Raw genomic sequence first — 13805 nt, 5'->3', positions numbered from 1 at the left:
AGAAGATCCTGGCTCCCTGGGGACCTTGTGGTGGCATCCAGCTTCCAGTCAACCTGGCTACTCATCTGAAAAGACAAAACCTTTGACGTGTTACTTGCTTCCAATGGCTTCACAATGGTTAACCTGGACAGATAAGCCCTGAATCCATACAAACCCCAGCATCATACAGAATGAAGGCAAACCACAGACTACTGAATAAGCAGAGAAAAGACCATAGCAATTGCTTCCTCTCAAAGGTTGGAATGACTGAGAGTTTATATCAGTACTCAAATAATATAAAAACACCAATACTCAGTGAGCAATTGGCCCAAGGAATATTCACGATGCCTGTTGATGTCAGCCTGGTGTTCAGATTGATTTCTAGGACACTGGGTGAGCATTTTTGCAAAGATCCCTTCACAACAATCCACTTTCAGGAAGGAGATTTCGACTCTTGTGATCTCAAAGTCAAGTGCACACAGAGGTTTGCTCTTGGGGCATGCATGTTCTGGTACTGCCATAGTCTCAGTGAACTAACTCTTCATTGCCTTCCACATCAAGGCCAAATCCCACCACCACCACCCCCATCCAAACCTGCATCCTCACATACATTTGCTAAGTTCAGCCCCTGACCTCCGTCAGTCCTATCTCCTGAGTGCTGCCCGGTCCAGTTGCAGGTGTCTTTTGTTCGTTGGTCATGAGCTTGGCAGAGGGCAGTGAGGGATTCCTAAGCACATGGGGTTGCAGCTTCCAGCCAGGTGGACCTTCTCTGGTCGCTACAGGAAGACACACTATGGCCCAATGGGGCTGTCACTCACACACATACCCTGTACTTCCTATTGTTTTGCTCATATTTAGCCTCTTGTAGATCCTGATGTCTTAATCCAGTGTGGGGGACACCAGTGCCTTCTGTGTCATAGGTCACCTCACTGGGCTCTGTGTCCAGCACACTGCTGGAAGAGTGTATGCCATTTCTAATAGGCTGGTTCTTTGGGAAAATGAAAAAAAATAATGTTCCATCCTTGCATTCTTCCTCTTCCAGGCATTTAGGGCCTCCAGAGAGAGCCACACAGAAGTCCTTCCTTCTCTTTCCATATTCAATACATAACACCTTGAGACTGAGGGAGAGGAGGTGTGGTGAGTAGAATCCTTAATGATGGAAGCTGCCCAAACTAGGCAAGCAGGAGAGGTACAGGGCTGGCCTAGAGTGGAACAGGAACTTTGCTGTGGAGACAGGTGCTAAGCAAGTTCCCAGACAACTTTAGCTGAGTTGTCATTCCTATGTGGGGCAGGGCTTCTCCTCCAGTGTTAAGGAGCAGAGCCTGCAGTCACTGGGGGCCCACCCAACATTCAAGACATCAGCTCAGTTCTTCCGTCATGTGCCCTCTTTGTGGGTCGCAGCCATCCTTGTAGGCAGAGATGAATCAGGCTCAGGGAAAAACAAAAACCACTTCACCCCTGCTCCCAAGATCAGATTTCATGTTTGGTTTGTTTCCCAGGGTCTGTGCTCTCTGATGTGCTGGTGGCTCTCAGCTGCCAGATCGTCTGCGAGGCACACCCTCCTTGTCCGTGTGTGGCTCACCTGCACATACCAGGTGGGCCAGGCTTACAACATTTTATTGCTAAACTTCTAAAAGTCTGCATATGATGACATATCCCGATTTTGGTGTAAAGCATGTCTTAAAAATCCATGCACACAAGAGGGTCTTCATGGTTCCTGGAAAATGTTAGTCTTGCAGTGAAGGGGGAGGGAATTGGGGAAGGGTTAAGGGAAATCCCAGGGCCTATGGAATTGTCTCATAAAATGATAATAATAAAAATAAGTACAATTTTAAAAAGAAAAAGAATAAAAATGTGAGTCTTGAAAACACCATGCACAGATTTCAAAACCAGTGTTTCTTGGAGACAATCAGTGAGTTGCCCAAGCTACATGTCAGAAATGCAAGCTCCTGGGCTTCCTCATCTATGGAATCCTAATCTTGAACAGCAGGGAAGCCAGAAATTGATTTTTAATCATCTCTGACTGGTGTCTACAATCTATGTGTCGACAGCTGCCATCTTCACCCTGCCCAGGGGCCCTGTGTTCCAACATGCATCAGAGCCAGGACCTGAATCATTTTGCCAATGCCCCATTGACAATTAGACAGTTTCTGACTTTTGTCCTCAGAGACCTCTCAAACACACACACACACACACACACACACACACACACACACACACACACGTAATGTTTCTATATCTTACATATTGGATTTCTTTGGACAAGCTCCTGAAGGATAGAATTAGTAATAGGATGTTCATGATTTTACCCCTTACCCTCTGGAACAGGAATGCTGGTTGCTGCCACTCCCATCCTGTGGCTCTGAGCAAGCACCACATAGTGCCACGTCTTTAGGCTCAGAGGATGATTTGTCAGGAGCCGGAGTCTGTGGAGATAAGGGAACTGGGAGGTCCAGAAATGGAAACCAACTGGAGCAATGCTTACCTTGCCTTGGACCAGATCCTGCTCCACTATGGCTCCTGCACCTGCCATAACCAGAGATAGTCCTAGGGAGGTCCTTAAATCATGAAAGAGATAGATAGGGTGCTCCCAAAATTTCATGGAAACTTGAATTAAAAGACAATTTAATTTGGGTAATGAAAATTGAAACCCAAGAATAGTTAACATAGCATGAATTTCCTTGACATTTTAAGATTCCTCACACACATGGGTTTCATAGTTATTGCATCAAAATAAACTTGGACCCAAACACTTGTTTTGTGGACTTTATGGCCAGGTCCCCCCACCCACCTGCTCTCAGATGTTTCCTGTCAAGCAGCCCTTGGGGGCATAGGTTTCTTTATCGGCACTGATGTGTCTGTTTAATGGCCACCTGGTATCTTAGATTTTTAGATTTCTGAATAGATTCGTCTTAGAAGAAAAAAATGAAATCTAGTTATTGGGAAAATTCAGGTTATCTGTTTCATTACTAATGCGGTAGGCAGGGAACACTAAAACCAGGAATAGATTTTTTTTTTTTCTGGAGAATGTTCTAGACTTTAAAATAATGGCATTGTGGGACCAGACTCTCAGCAACTTAACAACTACTGACCTCTAATGGCAACCTTAGATACTGCACTGAAAAGTGCACTTGGGAGGCTGAGGACCGGTGCATTATTTGCGGTTCATTAACTGCAGTTGTGAATTCCCAAGATCTTTGAGGAGATGCTAAAGTGTCTCACGATCAAAAGAGGGACTGTAGTGCACCCAGAGCTGGCCATGTCCGCCGTCAGAGGGCGCTATACTGAACTACCATCCGCCTAGACCAGAAAATGCAGATGTTGGTGCTTTCATGCAGTTCAAACCAACATTACTGGGAAGGGGCTACTGGTCTCTATAAATGCAGAATCATCGCTGGGCTGTCCAACTTACCTAGGTTGTCCTTGCATGCCTACCTATTTGGCTTCTCCAGAGGCTTCTCAGAGCTCAGAATATTTCGTGTTTGTGCTTTAAATTCAAGCACCAGGGTCCACAGTACAGGAAGCTGGAATCAGGAGTGCAGCTGGACTCAACCCCAGGCGTTTCAATAGGGGTGTGTGTATCTCCATTGGGGTCCTAGCCTCTGTGCCAAGTGGCCCTGCAGCTTAGAGTTTTATGCTTCCTGGTTTTCCTTCTGTTTCTGGCCACTTCCTCTCAATCCACTTAGCAAGTGACTCTTCCTTTCCTTGCTTCTTTTTTTTAAAAAGATTTTAATTTATTTATATGAAAAACTGAATGATGCAGAGAGAGGGAAAGACAGAGAGACAAAAACACACACACTGAGAGAGAGAGAGAGAGAGAGAGAGAGAGAGAGAAGAGAGAGAAAGTTTGCATTTGCTGGTTGAGTCATACAATAGCCACCACAGCTGAAACTGTGCTAAACCAAAGTCAGCCAGCAGGGGTCCAAGCACGTGGGCCACCTTCTCCTGCCCTCCTAGCTGCAGGAGCACGGAGTCAGATCGGAAGTGGAACACTCACGTGGTGTTGGATCCGAAGTGGAGCACTCAAGACTCAAACTGGTGCTGTGATACCGGATGTCGGCAGCACAGACGCAAAAGAAACCACCGTCCTGTTTGTGCCAGCTACTCAACTTGTTGCTGGGAGGGAGCAGGGGACCTATCCTTTCTCTTGTTATTTGTGAAGTTTTGCCACATGTAAATCATTGGTGGGCAAGGACTAAGCATTCTCTAAGTTAAAATTTCAGGTTTTAATCTCTGAAACACAAGATGTACTTCATCACAATAATAAAATGCAGCACAGTAAGAAAGCACATACACTGTGAATTTCTATGTGAGTCGTGAGAAATTGTCCTTTATCCCTCCAAGAACCTGGAGAACAGACAAGGATGCAGAGTGAAGACACAAAAAATAGTCTTTGAGCATTTAGCTTAGTGGTTGGGGGCTGGTATCATGGCTTGCAGCTAATCCTCTCTCAACCTGTGGTGCCAGAATCCCATAAGGCACCAATTGAAACCCTGGCTACTCCACTTCTGATCCAGTTCCCTGCTAATGCACATGGGAAAGCAGCAGAGGATGACCCAAGTTCCTGGGCCCCTGCACCCACGTGAGAGTCCCAGCAAAATCTCCTGGCTTGTGGTTTCAGACTATCGTAACTCCAGCCACCACAGCCATTTTGGGAAATGAACCAGTGGATGAAAAACCTCTCTATTCTTCTCTTTATTTGTCTCCCCCTCTCTCTGTGACCCTTTTAACTTCAATAAATACATTTATTAAGTGCTAGAGTTTGAGTCCTTGCTCCGATTTCTAACTTCATCTTGATTGCTAATGCAGACCCTGGGAAATGGCAATAATGACTCAACTCGCTTGGTTCCTACATCCCGTGTGAAAGACGTGGACCAAGTTCCCAACTTCCAGTTTTGGCTGCTGCTGAGCTCCTGCCTATTGCAGGCTTTTAGGCTGGGGATCCAATGATGGGAGCTCTGTCATCTCTGTTTTTCAAAACAAGCAAACAAGAATTGGAGAGTGGGGGGTATTGGGGAAGGAAGGAAGTCATAAATGGCCAATTCTGCTTAAAAAAAAAAAATCTCCAGGAGTATTTCTGAGAATCTGCTCTGTCCCATGCCAACCTTATTTCAAGGGAGTCATCGTGGTGTAGGAGGTTAAGTCATCATTGGAATGCCTGCATCCCATGTCACAGAGTACCAGCATGACTCTGAGGCTGACCCAACTTCCTGCAGCTGTGCCTGGGAAGGCAACAGAGTGATTCGGTATACAAGAGACCCAGAGGGAGATCCAGGCTCCTTGCTTCAGCTCGGCTCAGCCTCTCTCTCTCTCTCTCTCTCTCTCTCTCTCTCACTCTCTCGCTCTCTCTCTCTGCCCACCCTTTCAGATGAAAAACAAAAGCAAAACAGGGATGCTGTTGGAAACCGCTTGCCCTATAAAGCATTCCACCAGCAAGGCAAGTGGCATCTGAGCATAATTTCTGGAGGCCATACATCTTACCAATAAAACACAAACAGGAAATTGCTTATAGATTACCTGCACTGAAAACAAAAGTCCACTGCCTATCGATGCCGCTAACTTAGTCAAGAACTCTTATCTAAAGAATGAGCTATTTAGGTTTCATGGAAGTCTCAAATGGCTGGCTCAGTGACAGCTTCTAAAGAGTATTCTGTTTAACCGCTCTGATTGTCAAGTTGCTTGGTATTTGTACTGTCAGTCTACATCTGTACTGTTTTCATCTGTCTATTAACACACAGTCTGCAGACAAACAAAAACCCTACAGAAACAGGAAGGGGTTTACCCAAGTCTGATATTCAGCTGCACTGGGCCGTGAGGTTTTAGAAATGTAACATAGGATGCACGGTAACCATGTCCTTCTGGAACCCAGGAAAGCAGGTGCACCCCAGCCCCTGCCCTGCCTCCTGTGTTCTCTGTGGTTCATGTTCTCCTCACTGCATCACCTGATTCTGATGTGGGCAGCAGTGACAGGTGCACTGTCTTGGCCCTGTGAGGAGCACACAACTTAAGCAGAGCTGGTGAGAACATTGGCATGGAGAGGCTGGCTGGCCTGCTCTCCTGTTCCCTTGCTCCCTAGCCTTTCCTCCTGCACCACTGGTGACCACCAGCCTGGAACAGTGTTTGGCTACTTCCCCACTGATGAGTTTTCCAGCCGGTGACCATGCCTGGCAGTCACCGTTCTGCCACCAGCCTCTGGAAGGTGCATGTGACACGGCCTTCCCTCTGTTTCTTTGCAGCCTGCCTGTTTATCCTTCTGCACCTATATTCCTGATGTGTTACCCAGCTGATCCTGGGGTCAAGCCTGAAGGAAATGGCTAGCCCAGCTGGAAATGGACAAATTCCTAATTTGCTTTCAAGGACTCTCAGGGGGAAAAAAGAAAAATCAGCATTGAACATTTTCTTTGGAAGAGATAGTGTTTCTTGATAAAAATGGAAAGGGGTGCATGAGCTGAACTTTAAAAAAAAAATCCAGGAAAGCAATGAATATCACAGAGAGAACGTGATTCCACGTGCATGAATCTGATGAAAGAAGGGATTCTTACACGGAGTATCCAAGCACAGCTGAGAGCATACAGAGAGCGAAAATACAAAGGAATAACCAGGTGCTTCACCCCGGTTAAACAACACGCCAGTCCGGAGTTTACTTCCACATTGTATCTCACTTTTGTCTCTCTCTTTAAAAAAAAAAAGGTTTAGATGATTTAGGGGAGAAAGACAGAAAGATAGTACTTTGAACTCCAGGCAAACCAAAATTTTTATCTCCTGCTGCCTAGTGAATCAAACCAGCTTTCAACAGGCGCCACCAACTAACTACAGAGTAATGTTGCCTCATGCTTTAGAGAAGCAAGTGCCAGCACTCGGCACAGCTGAAGGCTGGCCACGCGCTTGGACACAGGCTTGCAGTGTCTGCTGCCTCTGCCCTGAGAGGCGTTGGATTCCAACCAGTGTGTCCTGTTGTTAGCAATCTGTGCTTCCCCCAAATACACAAATTGAAATAAAGTGAGATTCTTTCCCAGACTTAATGAAAGGTTCCTGTTTGTGAATTTGGGGGCTTTGAAGTCCCAACCTCCCAAACTGAACCAGGAATTCACTGGTGATTTATTACTATTTGGACAAGTGGTGAACAGAACGTTCCCCAACACACAGCATACATTCCCTACCTGTCAGGGTGGCTTTTCCGAAACCCGGTCCCGGGATTTCTTAGCAGCAGTCTCTGCTAGGGCTTAGGGCCTTGCCCCTGGCAGGGCCGAATGTGCAGCGCTTGGCTTGGCCTGCCCCACCCCCAACCTCTTGGACAGACACCATCACACCCCCGACCCCTTCCTGCTGTGCCTCCACCTCGTCCCATGCTACTTATTTCCTTATAACTTATCCACATCTACCGCCTCCATCTTATTCCCTGGTCTTTCCTTTGTGCTGTTTGGTTGACTCTGTGTGCCTGTATTACTAGTGATTACCACTCGATCTGAAGCTTCTTACAGCCACTTCCATGATCTTCTGGATGGTCTATTCCATGTGCACATGTGGTGGCCCTGCTCCCTCTATGGCTCTATATTGCTGCATCCAGAATAGATCACACCATCTAGACTGGCAGAGCCTCTGGGGCGTCATGGGGACAGACGGATTCTACAGAGAGGGTGTCCTAAATGCTCAGGTGTCTGGGCATTTACAGCTGCTGCTGGGACCTTGGGGTGAGTGTCTGGATGCCCTACATTTATTACTACAGTACAATCATAAATAAAACTGATTGGGGCTGGCACCATGGCATAATACTGCAAGCCTCTACCTGTGGTGCTGGCATCCCATGTGGGTGCTGGTTTGAATCCTGACTGTCCCACTTCAAATTCCACTCCTATTTATAAATGCACCTGGGAAGGCATCCACATGGGGAACCCAGAGGAAGCTCCTAGCTTCCAACTGGCCCAGCCCTAGCCATAGTGAAACATCTCTCTCTTCTCTGTCTCTCCATTTCTCTCTGCAAATTTGTCTTTCAAATAAAATTAAATTTAAAATTAAAAATAAATAAAACTGATGGTAAAGCATCCATCAAAGTTTATGAGTGCTGCTAGATGGTTTCCTTTTCTTATTTTCATTCTTGCTTCAAAACAACAATGATTTTACTCATTAATAGGTGAGAATATTTCACAAAGAGTACTTGTGTAAGATGGGATTAGGAGATAATGGGTATTTCCATGAACTCTTAGAAGAATCTCTTTGTAAACTAGTACCACAAAGCCAAAGAACAATTTTATTAATCAAAAAAAAAAAAATGGACTTTCCTTTAAATCCCTGGTTTTGCATTTTCTCATATGACTTCTCATCTTAATTAGCTGGCATGTGGAACATCTTCTTGCCTGTATGGTTTCATGAGGTGACATGTCAGCCGGAAAACAAGAGAAGGATTGGCATCAAGGAGGCAGCATCAGAAAGAACTTGAGCCCGGCCCATGGAGGCAGGCCAGGGGACTTCAGGCTCTGACTTTCAGCTCCTGACCACATGGTCCTGACACACAGCCAGGCTTCAGAACCACTGTAGATTGGGTTACACATTGACAGAGTGAAATGACTTGGAGTCTTGAAGGAAAGACCGGCTCTTGGGTTGGTAGTGCGTCTTGTTGGGCTTTGTGCAAGGGTCAGGTTTAGATTGAAAGGGATCCACGTTTTACAAAGTGGAGGGGAAGGGATACGTACCTTCGTCTGCTTCCATGTTGCAGAAGCGCGCCTGGTGTCTCAGATCTTGAGGAGACATCTACTCCTTCAAGAGAAGCGGGGATGATGAACATTCCTGTGTCAGGTTTTGGGGGACATATTTAAAACCTCACAGCATGCCCACATTTGCTCCATACAAAGCTCCCGAAGGCGAGGGTTACAGAAAATGTTTGCTTAATTCAAATGACAGCAGGAGGAATGATCTCCAAAAATGACAGTGCCCAGAATTTCCAAGTAAAATGCTCCATCATGCCATCCTGTACTTCCTCCCCTCCTTTCCTGCCCTGAAATAGCGAGTCCCCACATCAAGCTGAAGCCCGAGATCTTGCTGAAGATAAGAAGCATTCAACAGCATGTTATTTACCTTCATGTTGTTGTAAATTTTCTACTTTTCTCTCTGTGGTTGATTTTGCTTTTTGGCTTTTTATTTAAGCAGCTATATAGTAACTGTCTAATAGAGACTATCACATATACAAATGTGAAGATACAGGGCAGTATGCATCTCTATCTCCAGATCAAAGATGGACTCTCAACAAAACTGCTGAATGTATCTTGATAATAGGGATGCTGGACTCTTTGCCAATGTCTATGCCTACAATGTCAGGATACACTTAAATAGCAGAATGATGGACTTATGATTGATTGTGGAGGACTATACTATTGTAATAACATGGGAGACTGGGGAGGGAAAGGGAAATCCCAGGGCCTATGGAACTATATCATGGAATGATAAAATAAAATAATTATTTAAAAACTGTACATTCATGTTTTAAAATGAGGATTCTAGGCCCTGAGATGCAATGTAGAGAAAACAAGCCCCTTGGGTGGGAGGACAACCAATCAGATCTGTAGGAAAACAATTGCTTAAAGAAAGGACATTGGGAATCCTTACCAGTGTGGAGCCAAAGCTAGTTGCAATTCCACTGGGAAAGTACCTGGAGCAGTTAATATGGAAATAAACAGACAAGAAACTCCCTAGTCCTCAGGTTTAGATAATAGATAAAAGAGAGGTACTTCCTCCCCCAGGGAGGGGAACTGGAATTAACAGACTGGGAACGGAACCTGCTAGACAAATTGTGTATTAGGATACTGCCTCTTGCTGTTGAAATGTAAATCCTTCAAACCCCCTCCCTGATGCCCATGTGACCACCTGTCTTTAAAAAGTCTAATGCTGTTAATAAACTTCAGCTATTGTAAACTTCAGCCATCAGTCAGTAGTCCACATGTATTCTTATCAGCTCTGTGCACCAAGTCCATCGGTGCTGGACAGCGAACACCATTGGTGCATCATAAATGTGTTAATTCTGTTTCTACAAAATGAGCTCTGGACATCTGAATATGAAATGGAACAATCTACACATGTGCCTTTATGCTCCTGTGATGTCAAAGGTCTGGAAAGACATAGCTTTTGCTTTTTTTTTTTTAGATCATTGGTTGTTGTGGTTTGTAAGTTGAGTGTTGTCCAAAGGACCATGTGTTACAAACTTGGTCGCCAATCTGGCACTACTGAGGTGGTAGGAGCTGCATGGGTCATTGGGGCTGTGCCCTAGGCAAGCAGATCTTGCATGACCTCCTGGGTACTCACGAGAGGGCTGCTACAGAAGACCTAACATCGGGCCCCTCACTCTGCCCCCTGGCTTACCACACCATCCTTTGTCTATATGTGCTCACCATCTGTGTTCTGCTATTTGCCAAGGCCAAAGGCTCCCTGGCCAGAGCCAAAACCTGTGCCATGTCTTTTGAGTTTTGACCCTCTAAAATTTAGAGTGTCCTTTCACCTTAGGCATGTCATCATGGAAACACACCCCTGGCTAGTACACTGGGCATTCTCTTTTTCATGCACATTAAAAAAGTTAGAAAATCATTGCAACTGCATCATTGAGATGGTAGTTAAGAAATCATGGATTAAGGCTGGGGACTTGGTGCAGATTCAGCTCTGCTTCCAATTCCACTTCCTATTGGTGTACACCCTAGGAGGTGGAGGATGACTTCCACCCAAGTGGGAGACTCAGATTGAGTTGGCCTAGCTATGGCTATTGGCAGGTATTTGGGGAGTGAGCTAGTGGATGGAAGCTTTCTCTCTCTCTCTCTCTCTCTTTGCCTTTTAAGTAAAAGAAAAATAAATGCAGAATAGGTAAAAGAATGTAAGGAATTTTTCTTTAAACAAAAAAACAGTGGAACAAACAGAAACTTAGGTGAGATAAACTGCATTTACAACTGGATTGAACTCCTTGAACTCCTGCTATTTCTCAAATGTTTTATCTGGTTTCACTTAGAATGAGAAAGACGAATGTGCTTCAGAACCCTCACTGCTGTCCAAAGGTGATGTGCTAATGCCTCAAGGTCACTACTTGCCCAGTTACTTCCATACAAGGGGCCTGGAACTCTGACCAGAATGTTTTATTTTTTTTCTCTTTATGTACACATGCTTTCACTTTGGCTGTTTTTTTTTTTCTGTGGGTTATGCTAAGAGACAAGAGAAATGCGGTATTGTGAGCAGGAGATGCCAACAAATCTTTGAATATTTCTCACAAGCATAAAATCTCAGCCTGACTGTAGGATGGAACTTAACTCCTGGACAACGCCTTCATGGTGAGAGAATCCATCATCTGGGGTGCTACCACCCGCTGTTTTCCTCCCAACATTCCATTATTCTTCAATAGGATGAAGACTACGCAGGATATGTCACTGGGAAGTCTGATGTGGCTACAAACCACAACTTCAACAGAAATTCTACTGCTATATTTGTAAAGTTTACACTTCAGATGACTGGGGAGTGGAGATCTTACACTGGCAATTAGAATAAAGAATCACATGGCTGGTCCTTGAAGGTTAAGGAGCGACAACACAGAAAAATAAAAGAGCTGGGCTGGGTTGCAAACATCTGCAACAGCTAGAGAGAGAGAAGGTGGCCTATCCAGGTGCAGAATATAACAGTTCTAAAATCCCCAAAGTGGCGGGGGCCATACCATGTCTGTGAAGTGTCTCAGGGCAGTGAGAATTTCAGCAATGTGTCAACACTGGTGTCATATATCAAGGGGTGTGGAGAAGGGTGGAGTGAAGTGTGTGAAGAAAAGGATGGCCTAGAACTGTCCCACACACCTCCCATAAGTGTTGAGGTTTAGAATGTACTGCTGGCCAAGTCTACCCTATTCATGCTTGGTCACCTCTCCAAAGGCAAATCACAAGCTTCAAGTCTTGCCTCACTTCCAGGAGCAACACACACAACGTCCCAAGATGGGATGACTAGAAGTCAACACTCAACCATCTCTAACTTCTCTGGTTGCTCTTACTTTTCTGATGCTTTGTCCTCAAAAATTCACCTGTTGGAAACGATCTCCAGTGCAAAAGTGCTGGTAGGTTGGGCTGCATAAGAAGTGACTAGATCAGTGCCAGCACTGTGGCAAAGTGGATTAAGTCACTGCCTTCGATGACGACATGCCATCTGGGCAATGGACTTAGTTGTGGCTGCCCTGCTTCTGATCCAGCTCTTTGTCAATGGCTTGGGAAAACAATGAAGCATATTCCAAGCTCCTGGGACATTGCCACCAAGGTGGGAGACCTGGAAGAAGCTCCTGGTTCCTGGCTTTGGATTGGCCACACCCTTGGTGGTTGCAGCTATTCGAGGAGTGACCCAACAGATTGGAGATTCTCTCTCTGCACCTCTGTTTTCAACTAAAATCAATCTTCAAACAAAACTGCCTTCAAATGGTTCCATTTCTGTTTGTTTTGCATTTTTTTCATCAGCTTTTCTGTTCTGAATGAGAACTTATAATTAAATGAGTCCCTGCTTTGCACGAAGATAAAATAATCTCTCTATCCAAATCCATGCGGCAGAGATGTGCATTTGAGTCTGGGCAGGGGAAAGCAATGACAGTTTCCTGTGCACCTGCTGCCCAGCGTGAGCTAGATTAGAAGAGGTTCCTGGTAAACACTGTTGAAATTAGCAGCAGAGGCTATGAATGAAGAAGCATCCTTCCTCCCTGCCATGTTCTTGAGTGCCTTGCTAATGTCTGAACTCTCTCCCGTCAAGCCCACACAAGGGCAGCTGCTGGTGGGGACTAACTTGTCCTGTTGGGGAAGAATCTGCCTGCTTCTTGTTCAGATCAGAGATTTCAGGACTAAAAGCCCAAGTATCCTGGAATTATGAAATGCTTTCCTGGAGAAAAAAAGTCAATCTTGAAAAGATAGGAACTTCTGATCTCACCTGCTGCCGAACACATCCCTAGAAGGCAGTCTTTAGGACTCTTTGGGAAAGAGTTTGAAGTCCAGGTTACTGATTTCAGCTTGGCCCAGCTCTGGCTGTTGCCAGTGTTTGGGAAGTGCTTTTGCAGTGTTTGGCAGCTGCTTGCAATGCAAGCATCCTATATAAGCACTGGTTTGAATCCCAGCTATTCTGCTTCCAGTGAAGCATCTGCTGCTTCACTCCCCTAAACAAGCAGGGTTAGACCAAGCAAAAGTCAGGAGCTTCATCTAGGTCTGCCATGAGGTGACAGTGATCCAAGTACTTGGACCATTTTCTGATGCTTTCCCAGGTCATAACCAGGGAGCTGGACTAGAAGTGGAACAGCCAGAATTTGAACTGGTGCCCATACAGGATGGTGGTGGCTTAATTCACTACGCCACAATGCTGGCCTCCACATACACATTGACTCTGATGCAATGATAACAGTTTGGTATTGTGGGCTTGTTCTGCCTTTGCCTGCCTGGAATTGATTTGCTGAATGCTCTCTTCTCATCCATATTTTGCTAGGAATATTATAAGAAATGGTACAGGACCAAGGATGTGCAAAAAAACAAAAAAACAGCAGATAGAAGATTCTGTCTTTCCTTCTCTCTGTGTAACTCTTTCTCCTTTGCAGACATCACCAAACTAACTTTGCTTAGAATGATGGACAATGATTCCCCAAGTTGTAATGCTTAGAGATTTGGTGAATCTGACATGACGCTGAGAACATTTTCCAGGCACCACTTGTCCTTATCACCTCCTTTTCATCTCCAAAGACCATTCATGTTTCTGGGTAAAACCAATACCAACCCTTTTGTACAGATGCATTGCTACTTTGTGCTGAAAGTCTTGGGAAAGACAGCTAGGTTGACAAGAGTAAATCTAACTTC

Source organism: Ochotona curzoniae, unplaced genomic scaffold, assembly GCF_017591425.1.
Source record: "Ochotona curzoniae isolate NIBS_2020 unplaced genomic scaffold, NIBS_Ocur_1.0 contig_3520, whole genome shotgun sequence".
NCBI lineage: Eukaryota > Metazoa > Chordata > Mammalia > Lagomorpha > Ochotonidae > Ochotona > Ochotona curzoniae.
The sequence above is the reverse complement of the archived record's forward strand: the minus strand, read 5'-3'. Positions refer to the sequence as shown.